Source organism: Arvicola amphibius, chromosome X, assembly GCF_903992535.2.
Source record: "Arvicola amphibius chromosome X, mArvAmp1.2, whole genome shotgun sequence".
Lineage (NCBI taxonomy): Eukaryota > Metazoa > Chordata > Mammalia > Rodentia > Cricetidae > Arvicola > Arvicola amphibius.
This window is the reverse complement of record NC_052065.1, coordinates 20,724,722-20,745,634: the sequence shown is the minus strand read 5'-3', so window position 1 is coordinate 20,745,634 and position 20,913 is coordinate 20,724,722. Positions and strand designations below refer to the sequence as shown.

Below are 20,913 nucleotides of genomic sequence, written 5' to 3'. Positions count from 1 at the left end.
GCAAGCCTGGGGACCTGAGTTCAATTCCTGGAAGCCATATGCAGTTGGAAGGAGAGAACAACTCCACAAAGTTTCCTATGACTTTTACATGTGTTCTGTAGTTTCCTGCCCCCCCCTCCGAGACATAAAATAAGTAAATAAAATTTTAAGTAATTTCTGGGTATAAAGGCATAAAGAGATTTCAGTTTTGATGTTGTCAGTTTGCCTTATCCATACAGTATGTTTCCCCACCAAGTGGTGGGAGAAGAGGGAGAGGGATACACACATATGCGCGGGATAATTCACCAATTCTATTGTCAAATGCATAAATCACTGTTAAAATTATAGGCACTGAGAGTACCTATAATCTCTGTGTTGTTTTTGTTTCTTAGATTATTAATGAGATTGGACATCTTTTCACACATCTATTGATCATTCGCCTGTACCTCATCTGAACCACTCAATTTGGTTTTTGCCCATTTGGGGATGAGTTGGCAGTATGAAGGTATGTGTTCTGGAGTCAGACTCACCCACATTATTTTATGTTAGTGTGGTTCAGTAACTCCTTATTCCTTTTCTGTAAAATGGGACTACTGTAGCACATATATTACATGATTGTTATAAAGGTATGCCATTCATATTATTAGTTTTTTATAGGTTGTTAGCTATAGAAGTCCTTTAAGCAGTATGCATGTTGTCTTAATTAGGGTTTCTATTGTGATAAAACGCGGACGCAACTTGGGGAGGAAAGAATTTATTTCATCTTACTGTCCATCACTGAGGGCAGCTAGGGAAGTAACTCAAGGCAGAAACTGATGCACAGACCATGAAGGAGTGTTGATTACTGACTTGTATGTCATGGTTTGTTCAGCCTGCCTTCTTATGGCACCAAAACCACCAGCTTAGGAGTGGCACTGTCTACCCTGAGCTTCACCCCCCATCAGTCATCAATCAGAAAATGTACCACGGGTTTTTCCACAGGCCAGTCTGGAAGAAGCATTTTCTCAATTGAGGTTCCCTCTTTCAGAATTACTCTAGCTTGTGTCAAATTGGCATAAAGCCAGCCAATACATCGATTAAACCTTTTTCTATGCTATTTGTTGTCCCATCTTGATTCATTCATTAATTCATTAAATATTTATTGATTGCCAACCAATGTGACATTTGTGGTATTGGTGTGCTAAGTGCTAAAAAATCCTGCCGCACAGAATTGGAAACTGTGGGTATACTGTGATATATTTAACCATCTTTTAACAATTGAAGATGGTTTCCAATTCTTCTGGAAGGTATTTAAAATAGAGATACAGTAGACAGGTAAGATGGCTCAGTGGGTAAAGGTGCTGGACACCAAGTCTGACAACCTGAGTCCATTCCCTGATAACCGTATGGTAGAAAGAGCAAACCAGCTCCTGCAAATTACCCTCTCTCCTCCACACACGTGCTGTGGCACAATGCTCTTCCCCCACAGAAAATCGATCAGTTAGTCAATGTAATAAATAGAACTATAATAACTCCAACCTCCAGTGCTTTATCTAGCTAACCTTTTGATGCATTGGCTGTTGAGTTCAGATTATCACCCTTGAGAAACCCCCCCTAAACCATACAGGATATAGTTCCCATTTTGGGAACTGTCTTCCCTTCCAGAATTTATCACATCGTGTCCTAGTTGAATTGCTTTATGTATTTTTCCCCCACCAGATACTAAGCAACTTGAGAGGGCTCATAATCACTAGCAAAAAGGTCTCAGAGAAGGGTTTGTTGTATTCATTTGCATCTTTTTCTAATCTTCTCACCCTATTCTGCCCATGCTCAGTGAAGAACTGGGAAGATAAAACCCACCCAGATTGGCATAGCTCCAGTAGTGAAGAGGAAGAATGCTAAGTGACCCAATGGGAGAAACTGGAGCTTCCCCGACTATTGGGAAGAATGCTTAAGTTGAAACTAAGGTATTCTGTGGCAGGCTAAGAATATATTCTGTTGTAAGTAATGTATATACCTAATGAAATATCTTAACAAGCCCAGTGTGGTAATGCAGTGTAGTAATCCCAGAACTCGGGAGACAGAGGCAGGAAGATCTCTCAGGATATCTAGTCCTGCATAGTAAAACCCTGTCTCATATAAAGATATCTGGGGCTAGAGAGATGGTTCTGTAAGATATCTGGGGCTAGAGAGATGGTTCTGTGGGTAAGAGCACTTAATGCTCTCACAGAGGACCCAGATTAAATTCCCAGTACCCACATGGTAGCTCAAGACCTCCTTCATCCTCTTCCTGGTTCACATGGATACTAGAGAATGGGTGGCTTCTCCCTTCCTCTCCCTTCCCTTCTCCTCTCACTCCCCTCTTCTCCTTGTTGTCCTCCTTTGGTGGTTACATGATTCTCCGCTCCCCAAGAGATCAAGCTGTGTGTAGAACAGACCATGTTCCAGCCCCAGATCTCTATGTGCTAGGTGCTCAGGGACCGCTTCCCTAACTCCTTTCCACTGTTCCGGCTCTACTTGGATTAACTTGTTCTGTGCTTTTGTTGATGTCTTTCTCCCTCAGAATTCCTCTAGAGTTACGGTGCCATTCACATCTGCATTTCTGGTATCAACCTGACAAAGAAGTAGCTATTCAGGTGATGAGAAGTCAAAGAGACTTTAGTGAGGTGGCTCTTTCAACTATTTATAGTGCACTTAGTTGCATGGCAGCGACTGTCATAGTATCGTCTGCATTTTATGTTATTTTATTTTTAGTATGACTTTTCCAGCAGCTTGTTGAAGCACAGTTTATAAATCATAAAGTAAACTTATGGTAGAGAAAGGGAGGCTTCAAAGGATGGGTTGTAGAAGACAATAGAACACATGAGATAATAGAATGGAAGTAAAATATTGGGAGTAAATGAACACAGTGGGGAAATAGAAGGTCAGAGAGATGGGGAGAAGGAGTAAAGAATCAAGCAAAACAATGTATGAAAACGCCACGAGGAAACAGTTAATTTATATACCAATTAAAAAACATAACTCATCTTAAATACACAATTCAATGATTATTTGTATATTTACATAATTGCACGATAATTACCTCCAATGTACAAAGATTACTGTTGGTTTGTAAGAATGGTATTATTTGATTAAAGCATATGGACACTTTAGAAATTAAATTTGTTCTTTAACAACTTCATACATAAATGCCATGCATTCTGTTCTGCTCTCAGCCCCTGTACTCTTATCTCCTTCCCTCCCCTGTCCACCCCTGCTTCAAAACTAATCTCTTTCTCACATTCATGGCTTTTTGCTTTGTTTGTGTCCCTCTGGATATGAACTTCTTGAAGATTCTTATATATGTTATCAAGTATGTCTTTTAAAAGCTGTAGCAGTTAATGATAGTATCAATAGTATATGACAAATCAGAGTTGAGAAAGATACATGGAGCTTTGTCGAGCATTCTGGTGGGTCAGGCTCACTGTTATCTTTCTGTTTTATTGGCTGCAATGCCTACCCAGATTCTGGAGTGCATATGAGCAAGTAGTTGCTATCCACATGATTCCTTATAATCCTGTTTCAAATGTACTATTGTTCCTTATTCTTGCGAACTTGATTTCTGGGTTAATTTAAATAATACGCTTATTCTCCATCTATATTGTAAGATTTGATACCCAGGCCATTTGGTAGTGGCAGTTAGGTCACTCTTTAGCAACTGTTTCTATGATATTCTTGACTGTTTGTATCTTTAATTCTTTCCTTATCAATTTTTTTAGCAATTAATGTTCTTTAAGTGGTATAGAGTAATAATATTGGGAGTTCACTTTTGATATGTGGTTAGGTATATATGAAATTTCAGAGTACAAAACTCCCACTCAAGGTGCTGTAAATATTTTTCATGAGTATATAAACTTGGTATTGGAGTTAAGGTGATTCATGACAGGCTAAGAAAGATACTTACTTTTATAAGTAACTTATATACCTAATAAAAGTATCAACCAGGCTTGGTAGCACATACCTTTAATCATAGCACTCAGGAGGCAGAGGCAGGATCTCTGTGAGTTTGAGGTCAGCCTGGTCTACAAAATGGCATCCAGGACAGCTAGGATTATTACACAGAGAAATCCTGTCTAGAAAAAAAGCCTCAAAATCAAAAGCAATTGACATAGCCCAGTATAGTGGCACATGCCTTTAATCCCAGAACTTGTGAAGCAGAAGCAGGAAGATCTCTCTGAGTCCAAGGCTGGCCTGGTCTACATATTAAGTTTCAGGATAGATGGTGCTACATTATGAGATCATATCTCATAAAAAATATTGGAGGCTAGAGAGATGGTTCAGTGGTTAAGGGCACTAGTTGCTCTTGTAGAGGACCCAGATTCAGTTCCTACCACCCACATGATAGCTCAAGACCATCTGTAACTACAGTTCCAGGAGATCCAATGCCTTCTGACCTCCACAGATATTGTGCACACATGTAATATGCAGACATACTTGTAGGCAAAACACCCATGTACATGAAATAAAAAATAAATCTAAAAGTAACTTTTAAAACTGTTACTATCAAGCCAGGGAGATAGCTTAGTGGGCAAAGGCATTAGCTGTATAACCCTAATGACTGGAGTTTGATTCTTGGAGCCTGAAGCACAATGAATAGAAACCCAGAGACAGAAATTGGAGTTCAACCTGAAGGTCAGAAAAGCAAAACAGCTAGCCATTAGCTCTTAGTCCAAAATGGTGATCCTGCCTCCAGGAACCTCAGAATGAGACTGTGACTGAGAGCTGTCTCCTTCCATTTTATAATCCTCTCTAGTTCTGGGATTAATGGCGTGCATAACTACCACCTTGTTTCTATGGCAAATTAGTGTGGCTACTGGGATTAAAGTTATGTATCATTGTGAATACTGGGATTAAAGGGGTGTGTCATTGCTGCTTTGTCTATAAGACTGGCCAATGTGGCTGTTTTACTTTTCTGATCCTCAGGTAAGCCTTATTTATTAAAATACAAATGAACTGTCGCTACAGGAGCCCTCATAAAAGGCTGGATGCAGTGGTAGGCATCTGTAAATACAGCATCCCTTCAGTGAAATGGGAGGTGGAGACTCAGAGGCCAGGTAGCCTAGAGTATGCAGAATAGGACTGGATCTACTAATTTAGTCCCTTGATTTCTGTGTCTGCTTTGTGCCAGCACCATGATGTTTTTATTATGCTAGGTCTATAATAGAACTTGAGTGCTGGTATGGTAATCCCTCAAATGCAGCTATTGATATTTCACCAAAATGCCAAAAAAATACAAACTGAAGGAAAGACTTTATTTCAACAAATGGTATGGCAAAGTCATGTCTTTCACTCTGTGCAAAAATCAACTCCAGCACCAGGTGTGGTGACATATACTTTTAATCTCAGTACTTGGGAGGCAGAGGCAGGCAGATCTCTATGAGTTTGAGATCTGCCCTATCTCCATAGTGTAGTGAGTTCCAGGACTGCATAGAGAGACCCTGTCTCAGAAACAAAACAATCAAACAACTCCAAATGGATCAAAGACCTCAATGTGAAACCTGAAAGACTGTAATTTCTAGAAGAAAACATAGGGAGTACCTATATAATATAGGTATAGGAGATGACTTTGCTCAGGAACTAAGGCCAACTGTTGATAAATGAGACCTCCTAAAACTGCAAAGCTTCTGTACTGCTAAGGAAACATTAGGTGAAGAGGAAGCCCACAGAATGGAAGTGAATATGTGCCAGCTCTACATCTGATAGAGGATTAGTATATACAGGGAACTAAAAACAAAACAAAATAAAACAAAACTCTAAACAACAAAACAAACAAACCAGCAAACAAACAACCCAATTAGAAAGTAGGCTATGGGACAAAACAAAGAGTTCTTAAAAGGGGAAATAAAGATGGTTGGGAAATGTCTGAATATATTCAGCATCCTTGGCCATCAGAGATATGCAAATTAAAACTACATTGAGATTCCATCTTACCCTAATCAGAGTGGCTAAGATCAAGAAAACAACTAACAAATGCATGCAGGAATGTGTGTGTGTATTGGGGGGGTGAACCCTCATTTACTGTTGGTGGAATTGCAAACTGTTGTAACCCCTCTGGAAATCAATATGGAAAACTCTCACAACACTAAAAATAAATCTATATGACCCAGTTATACCACTTCTTGGCATATGCCCAAAGGACTTGACGTCCTACTCCACAGATCCTTGCTTAGCCATGTCATTGTCACTTTATTCCCAATAACTGTGAAATAGAAGCAGCCTAGATGTCCATTGACTAATTAATAAATAATCAAAATATTCATATACAGACTAGAATTCTATTTAGCTATAAAGAAAAAATTAAATCATGAAATTTGCAGGTAAACAGATCTAGCTGGCAAGTATAGTGAGTGAGGCGGCTCAGACAAACACTGCATGTTCTCTCTTATTGTGGATCCTAGCTCCAAATCTTTAGATCTGAGTATATGACTTTGAATAACTACAGAAGCCAGAGAAGTAGAAAGGAACCATCGGGGAGAGGGCGAGAGAGAACATTCAAGAAGGGGAGAGGAGGACATAAGTTCTATGAATCGAGTTAGAACATGCAAGATAATAATGTTCTTCACAAGAGCATGGACTATCTAACAAAATCCCCAGTGCCTAGCTGGGTAGTGGTGATACACACCTTTAATCCCAGCACTAGGGAAGCAGAGATAGGCAGATCTCTGAGTTTCAGACCATGCTGGTCTACAGAGCAAGTTCCAGGCCAGCCAAGGCTTCAGAGTGAGACCCTGTCTTGAAAACAAAGAAAAAACCCAGTGCCAAACAAGGGAAACCTCCCTTCAAGGTTGGTCATGGGGGTCCATGAGACCCGCAAAACAATATAGGTTATTGCCTTTGCCCTTGGCTGTCTCCCATAACTTAGAGGTAATATTGCTAAAGAAACCACACACTTGAATTATAGGACTTGGATGAAATTGCTGCTGACCTAGACAAACTCACAGAATCAGAAGATGCTATTACAAGTGCCAAGGAAGAAAGTAATTAAAAGTCTAACTAGGTATAAAGCCTACAAACAACAATGACTGGTATGGCAAGACATCCCCAGTGGTCCAAATGGCTGGCATGGAAAGACATCCCCAATGGTCCAAATGGCTGGCATGGCAAGACATCCCCAATGGTGCAGTGATGGCACTTTTATCTGGGGCATAACCAACCGCTGTCTAATTTGACTTAAGACCTGCTCAGTAGGAGGCAACTCTGCCTGGTACTATAAACCTAGCCAACTACCTGCAGCTGGAGAGGCCATAGACTCTAGAGGAGAACCGACTGCTACTACTTTCCTAAGCCTGTGTAATTTCTTTTTTTTTTTTTTTTTGGTTTTTCGAGACAGGGTTTCTCTGCAGCTTTTTTAGAGCCTGGCCTGGAACTAGCTCTTGTAGACCAGGCTGGCCTCGAACTCACAGAGATCCGCCTGCCTCTGCCTCCCGAGTGCTGGGATTAAAGGCGTGCGCCACCACCGCCCGGCAGCCCGTGTAATTTCTAACTGCAATCTAAATACTTATTCTCATGCCTACAGATAAATGTAGCTGTCACATGTTATCAAAAAAGCTTCTTTTGCATCAAATGGAGACCACTGCAGAAAGCCATCACTTGTCAAAATGTAAAGAACAACTGGTCTCAGAGTGCCCATCCTCAATTGGCACATTTATAACACAATCTCTATACCCAAGGTTCAAGAAACAACAGAGGGTGGAAAGATTGTAAGAGCCAGAGGATCAGGATGCCTTCTCTGAAATAAGTGCCTTCTATATATGACAGGGAAGCTGCACCCATGAAATCTCAATAATATGGTCCCCTAAATAAGACCTGTATAGTGACCACTTCAGTCTGCATGCCAGCACAAATGGGGGGATTGGAATTTCACAAGCTCCTACCCCTAGGGGAAGAGCTACAGGCTGTCACTGGCTGCTAAGAAAGGGAGAATCAGTTTGCTCTAGAAGCAATCCCTCTGATGTTATCCAATCCCAAGTGGTCAGCCCTATACATATGACCAACATTAAAGGTCTCAGGTTTTATATTTATGTGGGCTTGGGAGGTGTGCATATGTGCATGTGTGTGTATTATTATAACAAAAATAATTAAAGAAGAAAAGGTCTTGAACTTGAGAGTTAGTTGGGGCACATAGGAGAGGGTAGCATAAAGAGGTTGCAGTGAAAATGATGAACATGCAGTGTGCTTGTGTATGAGATTCTCAAAAATGTTATAAAAAGTAAATGAAGTTTTTAGAAAATCTTTATTGAAAATATTTTTTTTTATAAAATATATTCTGAACATGGTGTATTCTCCCCCCCCACCTCCCTAATTACACAACTTCATGCCTGGTGTGGGAGAATTGTCTGTATTTGGCCAATCAGTGTTTATTTAAAACATGATTGACAGAATACAGACAATTCTCCCACACCACTTCCGCCTCTTTTTTTTGAAAAAAAAAAAAAAAAAAACAAAACAAAGGAAAATATCCATAGTCCATTTGTTGGGAATATGAGCGTAGTGTTTCAGGCTACTTCCAGCTCGTTGGGGGCACTGATAATCTTCTGGGAACCTAAAGAAAATTTAGAGTTATGAGACATTGATCTTAAAATTTAACCATTATTTTACTTTCACAGGATCCCCCAGAAAGAACGTCACCCCCATGACAGCTGAAAGTAATTCTAGAGGACTACGTCCCCTCTCCCAGCAAAGTTTGTCCTCGGGTTTAGGGACATTATTTAGGGGTTGATTATAATTAGTATATGGTTGAGGGTTGGGGGAGGAATTTTATAAGCTCGGGGAAATAGATTGGTATTTGTGAGTTACTGTTTATAGATAATTACATTGGCATAGATTTTTGTATATGGATACAAAGTTAAATTATATTGAATATTGCATGCATACTTCTACCTCTGTTTAAAACATTTTTTATGTATTGATATATATATTGTATTGATATATATATATACATACCATATTGCAGTGTACATTTATAACGCCGATTAAGATACTTATATATTGTTTATATATTGATATACATTGTTTACATTTGGAGGTCATTGTCCTCATGTATTGCACAGTTGTTTATTCTCAGTCTTTAAATTAGATAGGTATTAAGAATTGTAGATCAATAGTCATCTATGTCTGTCATATTTATAGTTAGACTAATCAGGTTCTTTAGATACATAGAGATTATATTCTGTATGAATAATCTTCAACCTCTTCAAAGAGCTGTAGAAAATGGCATTTAATTTAATCTTAGAGTTCTGTGGTAGTGAGACACAATTGCTCCTGGCAACACCGATCTATTCCCGATAGATTGTTGAGCACCAAAGACACTCCACTTGGAGCTTGTCTTCTTGGCAAAACCAGCCTCTGGGCAAGGAACTGCCCATACCTCAACTACTAAAAAAATACATAGTATCAGGAAATGGATAAGCAGAACTGTCAAATTTTGCCAAGACAGGGTAAAACAGTTTTGAAAAGTCTGTTGCCTTTAAAAATAATCTGTCAGTTATTCTAGGCCTTAGTCAAAGTTGGTTGCTTCAATGCTACAAACGTGACTTTGGGTTATTGCCCAGGTAGGCAGTTGTCTCTGTGATTTGTTGCATGTTTTGGAAGTTGTTTGATTGCACTTCCTAATTACTCAGGTAACATTATTTCCCTTCTCGGATCTTCGATGGGGTTAAAGACTAGATAATTTATAGCTATTTTCCTCTCATGACTTGGCCAAGTTATTTAATATGCAAGACTTAAGCTAGTTAGGATAGGATATTTGTTATTATTGTATATAATTTTGTAGTAGATTTAGAACTCACTTACTTAAACAAAAGGGGGAGGTGCTGCGGGAGCACCTTCCGCTCCTTCAGCCTATAGCCGCAGAAGTACGAACCCACTGGGGCATGGTCTATTTCTCTTTAAAAAAAAGAGCAGCGAGCCTCGGCTCGTTCTCTTGGTGATTCCAGCTCTTGGTTCTGGCTCTTGCTCCAGTGACTAGACTCCTTTCCTGACTGTTGGTGTTTTGTAAGTTTTACCCCTAGAATAAATACCCCTTTAAATCCAAACTGGTGTGGGATTGTTTCACGCATTACATGCTTGCATTCTCCCTCTCTGTAGGAAATAAACAGGCAAAGAAAATAAACAAACCATAATAAAAAAATAAAAACCAGAAAACACACACTCCATAAAAACACAAATGTAGAAACCATAATATACAAGCAAAAGGCCAGTAAGGTTAAAAAAAATGCCAAATCAAAGTGACATGAGACAAAAAAATATCTGCAAAAATATTGAGTTTGTTTTGTGTTGGCCATCTACTGCTGGGCTACTCTTAATTCTGGGTTCAGTGAGACTCCATTGGAGAAAACAATTTTTCCTTTACAAGTAGTTGTCAATTGGAGATAATTTCTTGCTTAGGGAGGGAAACTCACATCCACCTCCTCTTCTTAGTGCTGGGACCCCAACTGGTTTGAAATTGTGCAGGCCCTGTGCATGCCGCCTTAGTTTCTGTGAGTTCATATGTATATCAGTTGTGTTGTGTCTAGAGGGCATTGTTTCCTTGGCATCTTCCATCCCTTCTGACTCTTACCGTAGTTCTGCCTCCTCTTCAACTGAACTCTCTGAGCCCTAAGGGGAAGGGTTTATTAAAGACATCTCCTTAGTGGAAACACTAAGTCCTATTCTTTGCCCTTTGTCCAGTTGTGGATCTCTGTGTTATTTTCCATCTACTACAAGAGGAAGGAAGCTTCTCTGATAATGGCTCAGTGAGACACTGATCTGTGAGTATAGAGAGCAGAATTTTACTAGGAGTCATTTTATTGCTTTTTTCCTTTAGCAGAGCAATAGTATTTGGTTTTCTTCTAGGCGCATGGCCTATCTAGTACTAAGTTCTTGGCCACCCAAGTACTACCAGGTATAGGTTCCATCTTGGGGAGTGGGCCTTAAAACCCAATCAGAGAGTGATTACTTCTCCCACATCTGTACCACTACTGCACCAGTACATCCTGCAGGCAGGTCACCATTGTAGATCACTGGATTTCTAGCCAGATTGGTGACTACCTTTCTCCTCTGGTAACATGCAGAGTACTTTCTAATACTACAAACACTCATTAGTAGGGATAAAGACTCTGGTTAGGCACCAGCTGGACTACTCTAGGTTTACTGAGGTAGGAAGTATTGTCTTCAGCAGTAGGACCTTACCATCATTTTCTGGAGACCTGGTTAGTTGCCTGGGCAATAGCCTGCATTGTTTGGAAGTTTCTGTGGGGCCATTTGACTAACAACTCTAACAACATCTAATAGATGTATTCTAATCTCAGAACTAGAAGCTTTACCTGAACCTTTTGCTCCCCATTTTTGGTGATTCCATTTATATTTCTTTCACTTATGTATAAATATTAAGAAGCTTCAGGGCTGGAGAGATAGCTCAGCAGTTAAGGACACTAGCTGCTCTTCCAGAGGACCCAGGTTCAATTCCGAGCAATAGTAACTCATAACTATAACTCTAGTTTCAGGAAACTTTTTTTTTTTTGGTTTTTCAAGACAGGGTTTCTCTGCAGCTTTAGAGCCTGTCCTGGAGCTAGCTCTTGTAGATTAGTCTGGTCTCGAACTCACAGAGATCCACCTGCCTCTGCCTCCCGAGTGCTGGGATTAAAGGCGTGTACCACCACCGCCCGGCTTAGTTTCAGGAGATTTGACGCCTTAACAAAGAAATAAATGCAGGCAAAACACCAATGCACATAAAATAAAAAATAAATAAACGATTAAAAAAAAGAGACTTCTATTGTAGTAGGTTTCCATGTGAAACATTGTGTTGTTGGAATTTGGGTGGATATTGCATTGAATCTATGAATTGCTTTTAATAACCTGGTCATTTTACTATATTAATACTGCCAATCCGTGAGCATGGAAAGGTTTTCCGTCTTTTGAAATCTTTTTCAATTTCTTTTTTTTTCTTTTTTTATTATTATGGCACTGGGTTATAATAAAAATAATAATAATAAATACAAATTAAAATAATTAAAAATTAAAAAAAAATTAAATCAGAGAAAAAACTTTGCGCCTTCTTCCCGCCTCCCATTTCCCTCTCCCTCTGCCCACTTCCCCACCCCCTCCCTCTCCAGTCCAAAGAGCAGTTAGGGTTCCCTACCCTGTGGGAAGTCCAAGGTCCTCCCCACTCCATCCAGGTCTAGGAAGGTTAGCATCCAAACAGGCTAAGCACCCCCCCCCCCACGCATCTCTGGGATGAAGCCTACTTGATCAATAGTGGATAATTTTTTAATGTGTTCTTGGATTCGGTTTGCCAGTATTTTATTGAGAATTTTTGCATCAATGTTCATGAGTGAGATTGGCCTATAATTCTCTTTCTTGGTTGAGTCTTTGTATGGTTTTGGTGTCAGGGTAACTGTAGCTTCATAAAAGGAATTTGGCAATGACTGTTCTGTTTCTATATTGTGAAATACATTAAGGAGTATAGATATTAGGTCTTCTTGGAAGTTCTGGTAGAATTCTGCATTGAAACCATCTGGTCCTGGGCTTTTTTTGGTAGGGAGGTTTTTGATAACAGTTTCTAGTTCTTCGCAACTAACAGGACTATTTAGATTGTTCACCTGGTCCTGGTTTAACTTTGGTATGTGGTATTTATCTAAACATGTGTCCATTTCTTTTACATTTTCCGATTTTGTGGCATACAGGCTTTTGTAGTAAGATCTAATGATTCTCTGAATTTCCTCTGTATCTGTGGTTATGTCCCCGTTTTCATTTCTGAACTTATTGATTTATTAATTTATTAATTTTTTATTAATTAATTTATTTATTTATTATTTAATTATCTAATTTAATTCTATTTAATTATTTAATTAATTTAATTATTTTATTTAATTATTTAATTAATTATTTATTTATTAGATTTATTTATTTATCAATTATTAATTATTAATTTATTAATTTGCATGTCCTCTCTCTGCCATTTGATTAATTTGGCTAGGGGTTTGTCAATCTTGTTGATTTTCTCCAAGAACCAGCTTTTTGTTTCATTGATTCTTTGGATTGTTTTCTGTGTTTCTATTTTGTTGACTTCTGCCCTCAGTTTGATTATTTCCAGTCTTCTATTCCTCCTAGGTGAGTCTGCTTCTTTTTTTTCTAGAGCTTTCAGGTGTGCTGTTAAGTCTCCAATGAGTGCTTTCTCCGTTTTCTTTAAGTGGGCACTTAGTGCTATGAACTTCCTCTTAGCACTGCTTTCATTGTGTCCCATAAGTTTGAGTATGTTGTGTCTTTATTTTCATTAAATTCAAGGAAGACTTTAATATCTTTATTTCTTCCTTGACCCAGGTGTGGTTCAGTAGTTGACTGTTCAGTTTCCATGAGTTTGTAGGCTTTCTGGGGGTAGCATTGTCGTTAAATTCTAACTTTAATCCATGGTGATCCGATAAGATGCACATGGTTACTAATATTTTTTTGTAACTGTGGAAGTTTGCTTTGTTGCCAAATATATGGTCAATTTTCGAGAAGGTTCCATGAGCCGCAGAGAGGAATGTATATTCTTTTCTATTTGGGTGGAATGTTCTATAAATGTCTGTTAAGTCCATTTGGTTCATTACCTCCATTAAGTCTTTTAATTCTGTTAGGTTTCTGTCTGATTGACCTGTCCATTGGTGAGAGAGGAGTGTTGATGTCTCCTACTATTAGTGTGTGTGGTTTGATGGCTGCCCTGAGTTCTAGTAATGTTTCTTTTACATAAGTGGGAGCTTTTATATTAGGGGCATAGATATTCAGGATTGAGACTTCATTCTGATGGATTTTTCCTGTTATGAGTATAAAATGTCCCTTTCCATCTCTTCTGATTGATTTTAGTTTGAAGTCAACTTTGTTAGAAATTAGTATGGCCACACCCGCTTGTTTCTTAGGTCCATTTGCTTGATAAACCTTTTCCCAACCCTTTACTCTGAGTAGATGTCTTTCTTTGTGGTTGAGGTGTGTTTCTTGTAAACAGCAGAATGTTGCATCCTGTTTTCGTATCCAATCTCTTAGCCTGTGCCTTTTTATAGGTGAGTTGAGTCCGTTGATATTAAGTGATATTAATGACCAGTGGTTTTTAACTCCGGTCATTTTTTGTAGTAGAGTTTGTGTGTTTCCCTTCTTCTAGTTGTGCTGGCAAAGGGTCACTAGATGTTTGAGTTATTGTGGGCATTGTTGGACTCCTTGGTTTGTGAGTTTTCTTCCATTACTTTCTGCAAGGCTGGATTTGTGGCTACGTATTGTTTAAATCTGTTTTTGTCCTGGAATATCTTGTTTTCTCCATCGATGGTGAATGCAAGCTTTGCTGGGTATAGTAGTCTGGGCTTGCATCCATGTTCCCTTAATGTCTGTAGCACATCTATCCAAGACCTTCTGGCTTTCATGGTTTCCATTGAGAAATCAGGTGTAATTCTGATAGTTTTTCCTTTATATGTTACTTGACCTTTTTCCTTTGCAGCTCTTAATATCTGTTCTTTATTCTATATGTTTTGTGTTTTGATTATTATATGGCGTGGGGATGCTTTCTTTTGATCCAGTCTATTTGGTGTTCTGTAGGCTTCTTGTACCTTCATAGGAATATCCTTCTTTAGGTTGGGGAAGTTTTCTTCTATAATTTTGTTTAGTATATTCTCTGGGCCTTTGAGTTGTAATTCTTCTCCTTCTTCTACCCCAATTATTTTTAGGTTTGGTCTTTTCATGGTGTCCCAGATTTCCTGGATGTTTTGTGTTAAGAATTTGTTGGATTTGTTTTGTTACTTAATCTGTGAGTTTATTTCCTCTATAGTATCTTTAGAGTCTGAGATTCTTTCTTCCATCTGTTGTATACTGTTGGTAATACTTGTCTCTGTAGTTTCTGTTCGTTTACTCAGAATTTCCATTTCCAGTCTTCCCTCTGATTGTGTTTTCTTCCTTTCCTCCATTTCATTTTTCAGGTCTTGTACTGTTTCCCTTACCTGTTTGATTGCTTTTTCTTGTTTTTCTTGTTTTTCTTGGGTATCTTTGAGAGATTTATTTATTTCGTCTACCTTTTTTGTTTGTCGTCTCCATTTCTTTATGGCAATTTTTTACCTCCTGTTTAAGGTCCTCTATTGCTTTCATAAAGTACTGTTTAAGGTCAATTTCTTCTATTTCTTCTGTGGTAGGGTGATCCATTCTTGTTGTTTCGGGATGCCTGGATGCTGGTGATGTCATGTTGCCTTTCAGGTTGTTGGAGGAGTTCTTGCATTGGAGCCTGCCCATCTCTTCCTTCAAATGGAGCTAGGAGAGACTTGGTGACTTGGCCCAATCTTTGCTGTGACTGACTCTTGGTGGAGTTCCTCAGTGCCGGAGCAGGAGCTATTTCTTATAGCACAATCTGAAGGAGCCCACACTCCCTTGCCGGTATCCTCAGACCTGCCTGGAGGGCAGCCTCTCCCCCCTCTGGGTAGGTGGCCTTGGTACAGGGTCAGGACACTTGAATATGCTAGGGAAGGCCGTCCAGATGGGACTCCACAGCACTGAATCAGGGATTCCTGGTAGCCGAGGGACGCCTCCCAGATGTGTCTTCTGGTATTGAGATCCGGTGTCTTTGCTCCCAGATGTGTCTTCTGGTACTAATATCCGGTGTCTTTGCTCCCAGATGTGTCTTCTGGTCCTCCCAGATGTGTCTTCTGGTCCTAATATCCGGTTTCTTTGCTGGCCAGGTAGTTCGGAGAGGGCCTACCTTGGTGCAGGCAGGCCATTGAAACAAAGAAACTCCTGCCCGCTGGTTGCACTCCCTATGCAGTCCCAGTGCCCTAATCGAGCTGAGCTGGAGATGTTATGGACCCAAAGAAGGGAGGAAGAAGGGCGAGTACAGGTTTTTCAAATATGTACTTATGATTCTGTTGCTTCCCTAGGTGTCTGTTGTTATGTTCATATTTTTATTTCTCATATTGTTAGGTTGGATATTTTCTCTCCACTTTTTAGTTAATGTGGATAAGGGTTAGTCAGTCTTTCTGATTTTCTCTAAGAAGAAACTCTTCATTTCATTATTTGTATTTTTTGGCTCTTTGTTTTTATTTTATTGATTTCAGCCCTCAGTTCACTTCTTGTCCTCTACTCCTCTTGGGTGTGACTTCTTTTTGCTCTAGAGCTTTTAATTGTGCTGTTAAGCTACTAGTATGAGTTGGCTCCATTTTTTATGTAGGTACTTAGTGCTATGAACTTGTCTTACCATTGCCTTCTTTGTGTCCTATAAGTGTGGGTATGTTGTATATTCATTTTCATTCAATTGTAGAAAGTCTTTAATTTCTTTTGGAACTTCTGTCTTGACCAATTCATCAGTAAGTAGTGAGTTGTTCAGTTTGCAAGAGTTTGTAATGTTTCTGTTGTTGTTAATATCCAACTTTAATCCATGGTGGTCTGATAGGATACAGGGTGTTATTTCAATTTTCTTGTATCTCTTAAGACTTGCTTTGTGTCCAAGTATGTAGTCAAGTTGGAGAAAATTGCCTAAGGTTCTGAGTAGAAGTGCTTTTGTATTCGGGTGAAATCTTCTGTACATATCTGTTAGGTCATTTGGTTTATAATGGCAGTTATTCCCAGTTTATTTCGCTGTTTAGTTTTTTCCTGGATGACCTGTCTACTTGTGAGAGTCAGGTATTATAGTCTCCCACTATTAAAGGGTGATGGTAAATACATGGTTTAAACTGTAGTAGTGTTTCTTTTACAAACTTGGGTGCCCTTGTGTTTTTGGCAGATATATTTAAAATTACAATGCCTCTTGGTGGATTTTTCTTTTTATGAATATATAGTATCTTTCCCTATATCTTCTGATCAGTTTTGATTTCAAGTCTGTCTTGTCTGACACCAAAATGGCTACACCATTTTGTTTCTCAGATCAATTTGCTTAAAATATTTTTCCCAACCCTTTACCCTGAGGTAATGTCTGTCCTTGAAGTTAAGTTGTGTTTTGTGGATGCAGAAGAAGGATGAATCCTGTTTTTATATCCATTCTGGTAGTCTGTGTCTTTTTATCAGGGAATCGAGACCATTTGTGCTGAGAGATATCAATGACCAATGCCTTTTGATTCTTGTTATTTTGTTGTTTTTTCTGTGTGTGTCTTTCTCTTCTTTTGACTTTGCTGGTTTGGGATTATTTAGTTCCTGTGTTTTCTTGGATGTAGTTCACCTTTTTAGGTTAGAGTTTTCTTTCTGTATGACTGGGTATATAGATAGAAATTGCTTAAATTTGACTTTATCATAGAATGTCTTATTTTCTTTATCTATGATGATTGAAAGGTTTGCTGGATATATTAGTCTGGGCTGGCATCTGTGGTCTCTTAGAGTCTACAAAACATCTGTCCAGGCCCTTCTGGCTTTTAGAATCTCCATGGAGAAATCAGGTGTAATTCTAATAGATCTGTCTTTTTATATTACTTGATCTTTTTCCCTTACAACTTTTAATATTCTTTCTTTGTTCTGTATGTTTAGTTTTTTATTATTATTTGCTGAGGGGACGTTTTTCTTGTTCATTCTGTTTTTTTTTTCTGTATAATTCTTGCACTTTGATAGACATCTACTTCTTTTTAAGGTTAAGGAAATTTTCTGCTATGATTTTATTGAAAATATTTTCTGTGACTTTTACCTGGGTTTCTTCGTCATCCTCTTAGATATTGTCTTTATAGTGTGTCTCAGATTTCCTTGATATTTTGTGAGAGGAGTTTTTTGATTTAACATTTTCTTTGACCAGTGTATCAATTTCTTCTAATGTGTTTTAAACACCTGAGATTCTCTCTTCTATCTCTTGTATTCTGTTGGTGAAGTGTAGTAACATGTAATTATGTCTAACTGTAAGTAAAATGTAAAGCCTTTGTGTCTGGCTTTGAGAGAAATGTTTCAGTAAAGTCTTTGTTATGTCTGGGTTAATCAGTACAGGCTGAGAAATTGTTTTGAGACTTTAAATCTTGAAGAAATGTCTTTTTGGAAAATCTGCACTTGGTGTTACTGCTACATGAGAGCTTGCAGGTGCACCGACCCTTGTCCTAAGACACTCCTGGCAAACCTGAAGTTCTTACATTTGATTATGGCCATAATCAAAACGTACTGAGATCTGTGTGGGTTGTCTGCTCTCGTGGGCAGCAAGAACAAGATGACTTTGGTAGTTGGAACCTTTCCCAGCCCCTATTAGCCTTACACATATTTGAATAAAGTAACTGGAGTGAACTAGCTGGGTGTTAGTCTTTTCCAAGAAGGCTAAGCCCCTCTGCTCTTTTGGCAAATGAAGACTTAACATCTTGGTGAGCTTTTCTCTGACCTGGAGCACCTGGGACAGACATCAAACAAGAGTAAAGGTGGCCTGCGTGGTTCCTGTTTGAGCTCCTAAAGTTTTCACTTCCAGTTTCATCTTAGTTTGAGTTTTCTTTATTAATTCTAGTTCTACTTCAAATTTTGAAAAGTTTTCTTCATTTCCTCCCACTGTGTTTTCCTGGATTTCTTTAAGGGATTTATTTTTCTCTTTAAGGCACTTTATTATATTCATAAAGGCTGGTTTTTTTGTGTAATGATGTGACCTGTTTATTTAAAATGATTTCCCAGTTTGCTCAGTGATTTAGCAGGCTTTCTTTTACTTTCACCTCAAACAATCAACATATTTTTGTATTTTATTTTAACCATGTATGCTATTTTGACATTTTATTAATACCAGATTTCAATACATTGACCAATGAGTAGTACAGATTTCAATTAGACCCTTGGTAGCTATGGTCTCATTCCCAGATTCTTGGGATTTTGGTGATGATGGCTGTTCCTTCAGGCCCTGTTTCCAACCTACTGTAAGACTTAAGCAGCACACTCCTCCATTCAAGGCCTCTTTATTGTCTTCAAAATATAAATGTAAATTTTTATCTGTAGGTAAGTCCATGAGACTGGCCCATCACTTTCATATACTCTCTTTTGTTTCTGTTCTTTGAAGAACAGAGCCTTGTCTTGCTATGTAACCCCGGATGGTCTCAAGCCTCAGGTATTCCTCTTGCCTCGGCCTCCAGTGCTGTTCCAGGTGTGATCCATCACAAATGCTTTACTATCTATCTCTTGCATTTTTCTTTCTTTTCAGTTTGTTTTCTCTCATTTGCTTTCATTTCATCTGTATTTGCTACTTTTTTACCTATAAAGCATTACTTTCCACACTCAAACAAACATGACTTTATTAAAATAAGCATGAGCCCAAATATTCTTTTTTTTATTGAGCTCTACATTTTTCTCTGCTCCCCTCCCTAGCTCTCCCCTTCCCTCCTTCAACCCTCCCCCAGGGTCACCTTATGCTCCCAATTTACTCAGGAGATCTTGTCTTTTTCTATTTTCTGCTTCCCGTGTAGATTAGATCTATGTATGTCTCTTTTAGTATCCTCACTGTTTTCTAAGTTCTCTGGGATTATGAACCCAAATATTCTTAATCTGATGCACTTAGATCAGTAGATAAGACTGCTTTCCTTAAATTTTCATTGATTCCTACCTTTAAAAGCCAACCATAAAGTCATGCCTGAAAAATAAAGAATCTGCAAGGACAAAATAGGCATTTCAAAGACAAAAAATGTAATGATCCAATTTACTGTACAATGTATCAAAGTCAACAGAAGACAGTATAAGAACAGCCAACTTCAAATATATCACTTACAACATTCTCCTAAATAATATCATTGAAGAACATGGATTTTCAGATATCTGCTCATTAGCTCCAAGAAAAATATAGAGAGATATGGGGGACAGAATGATAAGATAAGTTTTCTCTTCCCAAATAAAACTATATGGGTATCAAGAATTGAAGATTAAAGTTCTAAAGCAGAATTTTAGACATAACACTTTGTTGGCTCTGGGGATAAATCACGGTCACAGATAGCATGGGGTTTAATCCCCAGTACCACTTCAGGAAAGGGGGGATGACTTTTTCTTTTTTTGGACAGAAACAGGATAGGGCATTTCTCAATAATAGTTTGCTAATTATGTTAAGAAAAATTGGACATACCCATTCCACCCAGAGACAAAGGAGCTCTTTCCATAACACTGTCTCTCACATTACTAAAGCAGTATGAATTATTTGGGTCAATTTCACATTTAAACTATTTTAAATGATCAGTGTATGCAGAATTATTGGGGCTGAGTTATTTAAAGCTATTTGAATTATCATGATTGTATTTCCTTAGGCAAATCTGAGTGTCTGTTCTGACAGTGATGTGGTGAGAATACGTGAGACCCTTGAAATCTTCCCATTAAAAACATATGATCTGTGTGATGCAAAGAAGTAAGTAGCTCACATCTTACATCTTAACAAAGAACTGTGTGCAAGCCTTACGAGGGAAAAACTAGTAACAACATGTACTGCCTGCTTTAGCACTGACATCCTACATAGCTTAAGAATGTAACATTAAGCAAAAATTGAAAACTATTGTCATTTTACCAAAGTAATAAAACAGAGAACAGAAGAAATGAGTCTGGTGTGGATCCCAGAGATCCATTCATTCTGAACCAAATTTTAATACAAAGGCATCTACATACAACTTTCGTTTCTTCTAGAAAGATTCAAAACAGATGAGCGAGTGTGGCCTACCTCGTCAAAGACAAATATCCATGTAACTAAAAGTCCCATAAAGTGCCTCAGCAGACTACATTATCGCCCTGCTACTTGAGGTATGTAATAAGTGAGGGTAACTGAAAATGACTTATTTGGCTTTTTGGGATCCTATTCTCTTTGGATGTATACCTTGCTCAACCTAGATATAGTGTGTAGGCATCTGGGATTTCAAAGACTGTAATTCTAGATGTGGAATGATCTTTGTTGAATGTTCTTGTCTTTGTTGTGTGGATGTTTCATTCCTTGGTTTCTGTCTCCTTTCTGGTTCTTAGAAGAGTGGTGTAGCCGTATGTTGCCTGTAAGAAAATTTCCTGGGTACTAATAGGTGTGGACACTTGGGG

General features: G+C 38.5%; 1 long non-coding RNA gene across 6 annotated transcripts in view; it reads left to right on the top strand.

Moving 5' to 3' along the window:
* Positions 1–20,913, top strand: part of LOC119804589 — a 65,245-nt gene that overhangs the window by 6,376 nt on the left and 37,956 nt on the right. For 2 of the 6 annotated variants that reach the window (XR_005283820.1, XR_005283822.1), the window contains exons 1-2: positions 17,492–20,242; positions 20,515–20,628. This is a non-coding gene — a long non-coding RNA (uncharacterized LOC119804589). Of the gene's footprint in view, positions 1–371; positions 485–1,792; positions 1,926–17,491; positions 20,629–20,913 lie in introns of those variants that run through there. The other 4 variants (XR_005283817.1, XR_005283818.1, XR_005283821.1 and 1 more) reach the window with 3 other exon arrangements.